The following is a 13,170-nucleotide window of genomic DNA, read 5'->3' on the forward strand; positions in this document are numbered from 1 at the left end:
AGTTCACGAGAGCCAGCCACCGCAGGGGCCCGGTGCAGCGAAATCCAGCCCAACAGAGCCTATGGCCCACGGCCCAGTGCACACTGGCAGAAGTGTAAGCTCACATGATCCTGTCACCTATGAAGCTCTGGTGAAATATTCACCCACAAGAAACACCGCAATGCACTAGGCACATTCTTCGACTGGGGTGGCCGCAGTTCTCAAGAGCCTGTCACCTATGGGGCCATGTGCAGAAAATTCAGCAGAGCTCCTGACGCACCAATGCACGCTCTCGGAGGTGCTGGCAAGGTTCACAAGAGCCACTCACTTACGGGTCTCTGCGCAGTGAAACCCACCGTCCACGTGTAAACCCACGGCGCACCAGACACACTCCTATTAGTGGTTGGGTGGGTGTTGAGACCTGGCCGACTATAGGCTTTTGCCATAGGGAAATCCGTAGCGGCTGAGCATGTGACCCACCGAGCACCCACGCACGTGATCGGTAAGGGCGTCAGATCCAAGGTTACACCATTAGAGATTTTTCACCACAGATAAACAAAGCCTAGAGACACCTGGCGCTCTGACACAACCTCTAGCGCCTAGAGGTCGTTTGAAGGGCAGGAGGTGCTGTATAAAGACCGCGCAGCGTAGAATAAACACACACTCCTCTAGCAGGCAGCGGAAAGCTGTTTGCAGAAAATAGATTTCCCTACCACATCACACATGTCAGGCTGCAGGAGCATCTCACATGCTCAGATGGTCTCCTCACACAGCTGGCGTGCCCTCCGCCATCTGAGAGCCATTAGCAGGGCGCGTGGGGACACCCCAGCTGTGGTGTGGCTGACTAGAGGAACTTCAGGACAAAGAGGCGAAGCTGGTAACCACAATCCAGCCTGGGCCAGCAGCCAAGCGTGAGGCAGCGGACACCCAGCCCTCCGGCAAACGCTCACCATAGCGCTGTTTATATTTGCATCGCGCTTTCACTTTGAAAGCGAAAGCGCGATCCAAAGTAAACACGCAGAGCCTGTCTCCTTTTGGGAGGCCCATCAGGACTGGATCTCAGAGGCTTGTTTACATAACACGCTTCTGAGATAAGAATTTGCTTCACGACAGCCGTAAAGCAGGAGACCCAGTCCGGATGGGCCGTCCCAAAAGGACAAAGGGCGGTAACACAGAAGCCTCATTTTCAATGGGAAGCCACCGTTAACCATAAAGGGTGAGGCTACCCAATGAAAATGAGGGGCGGGGCTTCAAGCCCCCTTCTAAAATATACTCACCCACAATATGTCTCGCAGACGTGAGCAACGCATGCGCGCTGCAACGCAGGTCTGCGAGACCTAAAAAGCGACTTGTCGATCCAGAACTTAGCATGTGCCTAAAAAACGTTGACATCACATGCCTACATTGACATCATATGCCTACATGGGATATGGAAAGAGGAGGAACAACCACTGGGAGAATATGCAGAAATCTTTACCCCCGCACAAATATCAAGGAAGCACGGTCATCCCAAAGGGGGAATATACACTAAACAAAAATGTATTATTTTCCAGTCTCCTAAGTAATGCCTCATTTATACAAGGCATAAAAATAAGTAATTGGAACTATGGCAATGCCTTGGGATCCATTATAATTTTAAATATCTACATCCATCCGAATTCAACCCAAAAACAGAGGTATATAAAAATAATACAAAGTTATCTTCTGTCCTTGGAAATTTTGCATCAAGGCATTCCCTGAAGGAAGTGACCCGAAATGGGTCACCCGGGTCACTCACAACCACCTCTCTGCCTTCCAAATAATGAAGAGTCAATCAGACAGTAGAGAATACAAACCAAAGTTATTTTATTAATATTACGCTACAGCGGAGTCCAGTCTGACCAGCCTCCTGTGATGGCTGACGAGGGATTCACTTTCCCCAGCATAAAGGTAAGAGTTATACATTTCTACAACTGGGCAGTGACACGCCCACACTGTAACTTTCCACAGGGAGACAGCTCGAACAAAGGGGCACACAAAGATGTGCTAAGAGTCTGAGACCGGGCACACACTATCTCTCTGGTGAGGTCATACAGTCTGTGCTTGCACCTGGAATAGTGGGAGCACCCTCTATCTCAGCGAAAGGTAAGCATTAACAAGCAACTTTCTCATGCTTCAGTGAGGCCTAACCTTGGAGATGCAAATGCATCCCAGCAGTTTTCTGCTGAGACAAGCAACATGAGACAAAAGCTTAGTTTCAATCATAGGGTGAAATGGAGGCTGCATAAGAGAAAATAGCTGCACAGATGCCAACCTCATATACATAACATCTATACTTATTGATTGTGTGCGCATACAACATGAATTAAATAAAATAGCTACATAAATGCTAACATAATATCATGTATAATAGCAATATGGCAGTGAGGCATTTCAATTCTAACAGACCCTCCTTTTAGCATTAAAAAGCAAATTTTATTTGCGCTATCAGATTAGGGTCTTTACAATTCTAAAGGTAAAAAAATTGTTCAATCACAAGGTCTTGTTGCTAACTTATGAACTATCCGTCTGAACTAAATATTCAATGAGGCTAAACACGCGTGGTGTCAGCATTGATACACAGCAGGCAAATAAACTGGGAAACAGTGTATGCAGAAGCAGCATGGCAAAATTAGTATCAGCAAGTACGACTAGACCAAGAAGTATCTTCCAACCCCATGTCACAAACAAAATCCAAACCCACCCTGATAATATCCATGTACCTGTTCCTTTGTACATTTCAGCTGACAGAAAACATTTTCAATATGGGACAAACTATGTATGGCCTTATGCAGGTCCTACAATACTTAATGCAGTGAGGGTGTTGCTCCAACCAAAAGATGAACAGACTATTTTCTCTTTTTGGACCAGCCCTGCTCTAGACGCGGTGCTGCAAATGGCTGTTATTCTTCAATAATGGGGCGACCAAAGGATACATGGTGATTGGGAGAGAAATGCAACACAATGGAATTGGTGACCAAGGAACAAGAGGATGGGCAAAACTCTTCTTTCCAGTGTCCTTCAGAGAGCTGTCACTGGAAGGCTCCTATTGTTTATCAGGCGTAGGCGCTGTTGAGCACCGGAGGTGGAGCAGCTCGTCCAGCTCAGATCAGAATCCCACGTTGCAGGGCAAGGTATTTCTTTCTTTAGAATCACAGTCCATTTGCCCTGTTCGTTGACTGTCCAAACAATGCACCAATCTCCCTTTTCCCAAACTATCGTTGGTACCACGGGCAGGATACATGCATTCTATTCTTCAGCAATACAGTCCATCCCTACTAATCTGACTTTCTCTTCGGTGCACTGTTCCTCCTGCGGGGTGTAAATTACACCTGAACACTCTGGGCACAGAGGGGTCAGGAAAAGGGGGGTCAAACTCAAGGGGACCAAGGGGCAGAGGCTCAAACACAGGTGAGCCCATTGGCTGGGGCTCAATGGGCTAGGACTCAAGCACAGGTCGGCCAACAGTCTAGGGGCTCCTAGAAAGCCCCTCTTTCTTTCCTTCCTTTTGGTGGTCATGCCTCATCTAGCACGTCTTTGCTCTGCAGCTACGCCTCAGTCTTATTCAAGTGGATGGTCCATAACGAGCAGCCAGGCTGTGCATCGCGTCTGGCTGTTTAATGTGACTGCAGGGCGTCACGGACCTATTAGTGTATAGAATGCAAACTTTCAGTTAACTGGCAAGGATAAAACTTTATGTAATTTTTTTTCAATCAGGACATCCTTTGAATTACTATATCTGTCAATTCCTATATTATTCATCTAAGAACCTCAAAAAGGAAAAACGTGTGATGCAAAATTACCAGGGGCATCTGGATACCCCTTCCAGAATTGTGCGTCATGCGCACCATACAGTATACGGGCTGAGAAATGTCTCATCATACCCAAAGAAATACATATGCATCTGGCAATATTCTTCTTTTTTCCCTGGCCTATTAATTCACCATCCCTCGTCCCTTCAAATGTGCCCTACTTTCAACTTAAACATCATGACTTCCGGTACCCACCCAGCAGGGCCTGCTACAAACATTCTTTTCATTTCATCTTGGTCATTTTCCTTAGCTGTTGGGTCTGCAAACACATTATTCCTTACCACATCATCAGTTACTTTCCGGTGGGCACTACACTTACTCACAATTCACAACCCAGTTACTCAGGCTAAGTAATAAGGGACTCCTGATGTCTCTGCAACTGTATGTAGTGTTGTGGTAACATGAGCAATAGTGGTGGTTCCACCTGGGCATTTAAACAAGAGCCACCGACATATAGTTCCCCTTAAAGATCAGATAAGGGAACATCAGTCCAGTATACCCGTCCTTTCATCTCCCTTTCAATTCCATCATTTAGCAGAAAGGAGGGACAGTAACATGGCTGACTTCAAGGTGACACATCTTTAAACTTTTAATCATGACATTTTTTGCGAACAATGCCAATTTATAGCCGGTTAGAAGTGCAATGGCGAGGTGCTGTGTCTCTGTTTATTCAAGGGCATGTTCACAGCATGGTGTACCATAACTGTAAGATCAGTGGCTAAAACGAGTCCAATCAATTGTCATATGGAGACTGCCACCATCATGACCGCCCCCTAGACAGCTCGGGAGGGCTCTTGTGGTAGCATCAAAGACAGAAAGTACACAACAAGCCGTCTTGTGTACTTACAACACAAAACAGCACGCAACAATATATGTACCAAGCAAAGAAACCAAAGAAAGCACAGTTAATTAGTTGCCCAAGTGTTAGTTGCTCAAAAGACTGCTTCAAGCATTTAAAAATAAAGGTTAATGCACCTCATGCATTTCTTTAGTGTTAGTTCGCCAAGGAGCTAATCTCCAACCCCCCTTCGACAGTAGGTGACCTAAGTAGGAAACCTCCTGTCGACAATACTTATCCCTTTGAAAGGCACACTCCCTGGCCATTTAAAGCTAAATGCAATAACAATTTGTTAGAAATGGGGGTCTCTAGTTGGCAAAGTAGGTACCTTTGTCCAAATAGGGACCCTTCCGTCAAGTCAGGGTAAGGGGAATACGAGCTTTAGATAGCCCCCTCACAGTAACACAGAGAAAACACCACAAAAGGACACCACACCAAATGCACATCCTCGGTCTCTGTCACACTGAAACCAGACAGTCAATCCACAATCAGGCAGAAGCACACAAAAATGTTGAACAAAAAAATAGCCACTTTCTAAAAGTGCTATTTTCAAACACAGACTTTAAAACCATCCTTACTAAAAGATGTATTATCAAATTCGGAGTTTAAGGATACCACACCCCAATTTTCTATCTTATCCCTATGGGAAGATATGCTTGTAAAATGTTACAAAGCCTTCCCATTCTGTCCTATGAGCAAGATAGCCTTTCAATAGTAAAAAAAAAAAAAAATTGGCAGTATTTCACAATCAGAACATGTCACTCACACCAGTACACGTCCTACTTTTCACATTCACCGCACCCTGCCCAGGGTGGTACCTTGGGCCTGCCATAGGGGTGTCCTATGTACAAACTGCGCACAGGCACTGCGATGGCAGGCCTGAGGCATCTTTTCCGGGCTACTCATGCGGGTGGGACAATCAGCTCTGCAAACCCACTAGTAGCATTTGATTTACCAGCTCTGGCACACACAATGCACTGCAGTAGGGATCTACTGGTAAAACAAATATGCCAATCAGGGAGAACTAAGTACAATATCAAGTTACACCGGGAGAACTTGCACTGTAACACTGATCAGCAGTGGCAAAGTGCCCAAAGCATCTAAGCCAGCAAAAACGAAATCCAGCATCAAGAAAACTAAGGAGGTAGAGGCAAAAGTCAAGGAAAACCACACCAAGGATGCCAGGACTAACATTATTTGCCTGCACTGTCCCTACAACTTTGCTGTGTGTCTGAAACGATAAGCAAGTAACTACCCTTTTTAAACATTTTTATAGATGCTCGGTCTTTCTGCATAGTCCTAAGAAGCGCAGTGAAACCTATGACTCCTAACAGTCAATGTGGATCCGGACAAAGACCTATTATTGAAATAAATAGTACCGCCAAATGAGGTATTTAAGATCAGTGATAGAAAAATTTTAAGCAGCAGAAAGAACCATTAGCAGAAGCATAGCAATGGCTAGAACAGCAGGAGGTTGGAACACCACATTTTCATGAGCTTCACACCAATCAGTCAGAAAATCATAGACACAATCAGAATAATGGGGCTATTACAATTTAACCGTCATCTCCTCAACCACGTCTTTCTCAACCAAATCCTGCAACATACACAACAAGGCTCGCTGCCCCACCCATTGTATCCGACAATAAGGGATACAAGGCAAGATAGCATTGTCTATAGCTGAGATAAAATCCTGGGATATCTGTAACAATTCCACCTCTTCATCGCCTGTTGCCCCTAAAGTGAATGGCGCATCTGCAAAACTCAAGGGGGGGGCAAACACTATGTACTGCTTACATTAGGACCCAGCATCAGACATTCATATGTCAAAAGGCAATAATAGTAAGATACCAAACCCATCACAGTCTCACCACAATTAGACATTAGCACAAACGGAAAATTCACGATAACAAGGACCAATAATCAGAGCAAAAGGGCACAAATATGTGCTACAACTAATGCATCTGAAACACCAACGAAAACACTCTTAACACTGTGCTATGTTAAATACGTAACAGAAAGAGGCAATGTAGACCAAATACTTCCAAATGTCTACAACTAAGTCGCTATTGCATAAAAAACCACAGTAAAAACGAATCTGTGAACAAACAATCAAATCTCCTTTTAAGACACAAATCCTGCCCACTAAAATCTAGAAACACTTTTACTCTCTCATCTTTTCCCTGGCAGCAGCAACTGAAATAGCTTGTTCCCTCTTTTCTGCATTTCCCACCTCAGATCACACACGTTCCTCCATTTGCATCCAGTCTCTATCCTCAACTGCATATACCTGGGTCCCAGTACTTACTAATATCAGGGGATGAGAAACCACAGTAGGAGTAGCACAGAAATAACAGACATTATCATCACTGCTGGCCATGCCACAAGAATACGCGTTAGCGAAAAAGGACGCTGAGGCAATATGCGAGTCAGGGGTACTAAAGGTTATAATGGCCACGAATGGCGGGGACAAAGGAAAGCAAAATGTGCCATAGCCTACACAGCCTGGGCAACATGGCAGGAGCAGAAAAAGCAGAAATAGAAACAGCTGAATATTTAAAGCAATAAAATCATAGTGTAATGTATCAACTGTCATTATGTAAAAAAATGCTAAAGCCGTCTCTTGTTGGGACATTTTAGACTGTATATCCTTATCAGAAATCTGATATTTAACATCATCTGGTGTACAGTAATCTGTGCTTTTTAATTCGCAAAAACGAATCTTTTTATGTCGGGCCTGAGTCACAAACAACAAATTGGTAACCTTTCTCAACTGAAACTATTGTTGCTGCAACCCTCTCTAAAACTGCCTTTGTAATTTCTATTTTAAAACTCCTATAACTTTGATATTCTTTCCTAAGTGGGGAAATCTGGACCTTCCACCGTTGCCACAGTGGATTTGGTAATACCAGAAATGTTACAGCCAAAAACCTTATCTTCAAATACAGCAACCTGTTGAAATGTGTTCTTATTTTCTTTCTGAAAAGAATTCACATTTGCCCTGGACAACTTATTCAAATTAATTTGAGCATTCTCCATATTTTGAGGGAGCATCTGAGCTTGAAAAACTCCGGAGCACCTTTTATTTCTGCTTGTGAAACAACACATTGTAACTCACTTTCATTCCCTGCAAACAACTTTTCTGAGCAAACTCCCCTGTACCATCATATTGGTTTTTTTTCTTAAATCCGTCTGCCTTTCAAGCTCATTTTCTTTGTGTCTCACTTCTCTGTCTGCTGCTCTGCGTGTCCAGAAACTGCCCAAATAAAACCCCTCCTTTTCCTTCTGCAGATGAGGCTGTGTATTTCTGCATGCATCCTTTTCATGGAAAGACATAACAGAAACAGCTAGAGAAATTCCATTCTTATCTCAAGGCCAAAGGCCGCAGTAAGCCTCCCAAACCAAACTGAATCACAAGATGTGTGTTTCAACTTTGAAAATCCTTTTTTATTCAATATAAATACGCACTTTCTGAAATGCTTTAAACACCTTTTTCAAATTAAATACACGTTCTATTGTGAAGTCAAATCTAAATTAGGCACACTCACTCAAATCAATCATGAATTAATTACTTGAGCATTCCTTGCACTACCCATCAGACTAAAAGCATCAGCATCTGAGTAGGGCTCATTCATTCATTTGTACTTGCATGCCACTTTTCAAATGCAACTTCATGTCTGTAGCTCAAAGCAGCTTTCATCATTTTGCAATGTCCAAAGCTAAATGTAAGATCTGGGCGTCATCAGCACACCCCTGCTTTTTTAGGTCTCGCCTGAGCCAGTGCATACACTGCTCTGCGAGACATTTAGTAAACAGGCTTTTAAAAGTCCTACCAAAAGCTGGCTGGCCTAGAGCGTGCGGTTACGCACACAATGATGAGCAGAGACGCCATATGGCTTTCCTCTCACGTCATTGTGCGCGCACACCTCTCGCCAGCCTGCGTGTTTTTTTTCTATTTCCTTTTTGCACGCGCGCACACAACTCCTGGTCGCAGCCGCACGTCTTGGTAAAAGATAACGTCGTGCTCCCTACACAGCCATTGTCGTTCTCACACCTACGATCGGGATCGCAATGGTTAATTCCAATGCATCACTTCACACAGAGCTGAGTCAAGTGTTTTGTTTCACCCCGGAATAATTCGTACAGTAAATATTTACAAATCTGCATCCAATGCGGTCATCTATTTTTCCCAATCTTTCGATCAAGTCCTCTTTTTGCGTCTACATCTCGGATGTCGGCCAGTCTCTAACTCTAACCGCGCTGCTCACTCTTTCCGCTTTCGTAAACCTCTCTAGCCGCCCCTTTCTCTCTATGGCTGTGCGGCTTACTCGGATCAAGTCCTCTTTTTGCGTCTACATCTCGGATGTCGGCCAGTCTCTAACTCTAACCGCGCTGCTCACTCTTTCCACTTTTGTAAACCTCTCTAGCCACCCCTTTCTCTCTATGGCTGTGCGGCTTACGCAATGATCGCTGTTTCTTTTACGTCCCGGATGATAGTCTTGTGACAAGCGCTGAAGGGGTGCTGGTCCCAGCACAGAATGTGGAGACTCCCGAACCTTGTAGGAAGAGGTAATCGCCACCGTACCGCCAGACACTTTGTATTACTACTTTCTTTGGAATTGCGGCAGTTTTGCCACATGATCTTGGGGCAGCCATATTCATGCAAAATGGCATATTTTGAAACCTGACCTTCACGCAGTTGGCACCTGTCCTGAGTATATCTACTGGCATGTATTCCTCCTTCCCCCTTGTACAAAGACCTGATCGTGAAACCAGCACACCTGCGGGCTACTTTTAATGCCCTTATTTAAATTTGAGCCACCTTGCCCCAAAACACAGTATGTTATGTGTTCCACCCACCCCTTAGACATTGGTTTGTGTTGTGTGACACTTTCTCTTAATGCAGAGTCAAACCTGCAGCGCAAAATAAACAGGAACCGCGTTAAGTCTACCCTGACATGCGTGACATATGTCCTCAATGCAACTGTGTGTCCAACTTTTCTTTTTGATTACTCCTTATAAAGAAACTGACGTGCGCCATCCCTCAGGAATGTGATTTAGCTTTTTCAAGGTAAATTCATATTCGAGGAACAGATTTTTGTATAGTTATAGATTTGCCGCATTTGCCACATAATCCATTATCTGCCACATAATCTTAAGATTTTAACAAAAAAGACATTTTATTTTTGTCTCAAACGGTCCAAAAGTTTCTAAAAATGTAGCAACAAGCATTGGCATAGCCAATAGGTCTCGCCTTTAGGACTTTATAAGTGTTTAGCCATGCAACAGTTGATGTTGTTGCACCAAGGATATTGTGCTGCATAACTAAATACTTATAAGGTTCCAAAAGCGAGACCTATTGGCTATGCCAATGCTTGTTTTTGTTTTGTTATTACATCATGCTCTCTAACTGTCTTACTTCACATTCTCCCCATTACACATTCCTTCGTCTTTTCTCAAACCATTCATCCTATGCAAAAAACAAACATATATATATATATATATATATATATATATATATATATATATATATATTACCTACTGGCGGTCGCCAGTAGGTAGTTATAGTTAGGACCCTGTTTCCATAGGAAAACCGCAACATTCTATTTGGAATAACTTTGGCGCCGGTCGACGAATCCTTGCGAAATTTTCAAAACTAATGGGGCGCTACGCTCCGCTCCTACCCTGAAAGTCTCGGGGGGATTCGTCAAGTGGGGGCTGAGAAAAAAGGGGGTCCCAAAACGCGTTTTTCCCATGCATTTTTCCATAGGACCTTTAGACACAGCTACAGCCCGAACGGCTGAACAGAGTTACTTGAAATTTGGCAGAGAGGTAGTCTACAGGTCAAGGAAGTGCCTTTTGTAGGTCTGGTGTAAATCTGTTCAGTAGTTCCTGAGAAAATAGCCTTTAAATCAATATATATATCTGTGGCAGCTTACGGTGCGCTTACGGTGCGCTTACCATAACCTTACCGTACGCGTACGGTGACGTGCGCGAGCGCGATTCTGATTGGCTGTTAGATCTTAGTAAACATTCAAATCGGTCGTAACCAGGAAGCGGCGGCCGCCATTTTCTCTCTCGCACTCTGGGTGGGGGAGGAAAAACAAAGGTGGAAAATATGTAAAGGAGCATGTTAGACAGCTCCTAACCACCTAGCATTGATTAAGGTGCCCCACAAGACCCCCCAAGACAAAAAAAGCAATTTTTTTATTTTCGAAAAAACGCCGATTACGCTTACCGTACGCGTACGGCAAAAATGAATTATAAAAAAAAAATATCCACATTCACCCCTCCCCCGTGTGCAAAAGGTGCCCGCAAGGCACTTTTTGTGCATGGCATATAATAAAAATGAACAATTAATAGATTAAGTTTCTCAACGAAGCGCATAATATGTCCTCCGTGTGCGGACGATGCGCGAAGCGCATCGTGCGTACATGGCCCATCCAGCGTAACGTGGGCACGTGGTGCGCGTAGCGCACCGCGTGCCCACCGTGCGTGCACGGCACTAACTGCATAAAGTGGGCGCGCGGTGCGCGAAGCGCACCGCGTGCACACCGTGCGCGCACGGAACGAACTGCGTTAAGTGGGCGCGCACGCCACGAACGGCATAAAGTAACTTAGCATTTAAAAAAACGTACAAATTCACTGAAAAAAACATAGGTTTCACACACGTTATAGTTAGGAATTAGCATTTAAAAAACCTTGCAAATTCAGTGAAAAAACCATAGGTTTCACACACGTTATAGTTAGCTGGACATTTTACTCGTAAAAAACCATTGAAATTCCCCCGTTATAGTTAGTGCAGGCAGGCAACTATAACTCACGCGACCGCAATTCTCTGCTGATGACATATGTGTCTTTATGAAAAAAATATATTTGTAATATATGTATAGCTAAAATTTAATGGAAGAAGACATGGGCAAATAAGTGTCTAAATACAGTATTAGCATCAGCAGAGGATTGCGGTCGCGTGAGTTATAGTTGCCTGCACTAACTATAACGGGGGAATTTCAATGGTTTTTTACGAGTAAAATGTCCAGCTAACTATAACGTGTGTGAAACCTATGGTTTTTTCACTGAATATATATATATATATATTTTATTACTATATTCCCTTTTTATTCTTCAAAAAGAGTGGACGGCTGACCTTCCAATGGGCTTTTCAAAGCAACAAAAACAACAAGAGAACAAATTAAGCTAATTTCAGGCATTTTCAAGAAAGGGCCCAAATTCATTATTTTGCCTGGCAAAGGAATTGCAAGTACTTTTTCCCAAAAGACAGTCCTCAGACCGTAACAAAAACAAACTGATGGTGCACCATATTCAAAAACTAATTCTAGCACTTGTTCCAAAGACGATCCTCAGACCGTGTCAAGCAAAGGAAACCACAAGTCAGTCCTCAGACTGCACCAAGACAAGACAGTCCTCAGACTGTACCAAGACAAGATAGGCTCTAGCCCCAGGCCTTTTCAAGAATAAGCCAAATCAACAAGTGGCCTGGCAGAACGTTCAAAAACGCTCTGTATCACAAGTGTCCGCAGACCCACCAAGTTAACCAAGACAGCACCGCACTTACCAAAAATCAAGATGAACTCACCTGGTGCACACAGGTCAAACAAGATTTTTCTCCACTGCCGACTCTTCGGCCCAAACGGTCAGATCCAAGGTTTTTGCCTTTTCAGGACCCCACCCAAGAAGACCGCTAGACGAGGAGCCATCCGATCAGACAGGCAGGGCAGCCATGAAAACCAAGCTCAATCGTGTGGGGATTACCGATCCGCCAATCCGACCTGACACAACCTCGACCTCTACAACCCAACTACGAGCGAGATGGGTCACCTGGTGGAGTCCCTGTTCAGGCACCAAATGAAGGAAGTGACCCAAAATGGGTCACCTGGGTCACTCACAACCACCTCTCTGCCTTCCAAACAATGAAGAGTCGATCAGACAGTAGAGAATACAAACCAAAGTTATTTTATTGATATTATCCTGTGATGGCTGACGAGGGAGTGACTTTCCCCAGCATAAAGGCAACAGTTATACATTTCTACAACTGGGCAGTGACACGCCCACTCTGTAACTTTCCAAAGGGAGACAGCTTGAACAAAGGGGCACACAAAGATGAGCTAAGAGTCTGAGACCGGGCACACACTATCTCTCTGGCGAGGTCATACAGTCTGTGCTTGCAGTTGGAATAGTAGGAGCACCCTCTATCTCAGCGAAAGGTAAGCATTAACAAGCATCTTTCTCATGCTTCAGTGAGGCCTAACCTTGGAGATGCAAATGCATCCCAGCAGCTTTTTGCTGAGACAAGCAACATGAGACAAAAGCTTAGTTTCAATCATAGGGCGAAATAAAGGCTGCATAAGAGAAAATGGCGGCACAGATGCCAACCTAATATACCTAACATCTATACTTATTGATTGCATGTGCATAAAACATGAATTAAATAAAATAGCTAGATAAATGCTAACATAAAATCAGGTATAATACGAGCAATATGGCAGTGAGGCATTTCAATTC

General features: G+C 44.0%; 1 long non-coding RNA gene across 1 annotated transcript in view; it reads right to left on the reverse strand.

Annotated features, from left to right (window-relative positions):
* Window positions 1-1,802: 1,802 nt before the first annotated feature.
* The window catches only part of LOC146856723 (uncharacterized), a 58,233-nt gene continuing 46,865 nt past the window's right edge, over window positions 1,803-13,170 (reverse strand). Inside the window, exon 3 of the long non-coding RNA XR_014979808.1 lies at window positions 1,803-3,641. This is a non-coding gene — a long non-coding RNA (uncharacterized LOC146856723). The remainder of the gene's footprint in view (window positions 3,642-13,170) is intronic.

The sequence above is a fragment of the Triturus cristatus genome, chromosome 3_2, assembly GCF_964204655.1.
Source record: "Triturus cristatus chromosome 3_2, aTriCri1.1, whole genome shotgun sequence".
Taxonomy (NCBI): Eukaryota; Metazoa; Chordata; class Amphibia; order Caudata; family Salamandridae; genus Triturus; species Triturus cristatus.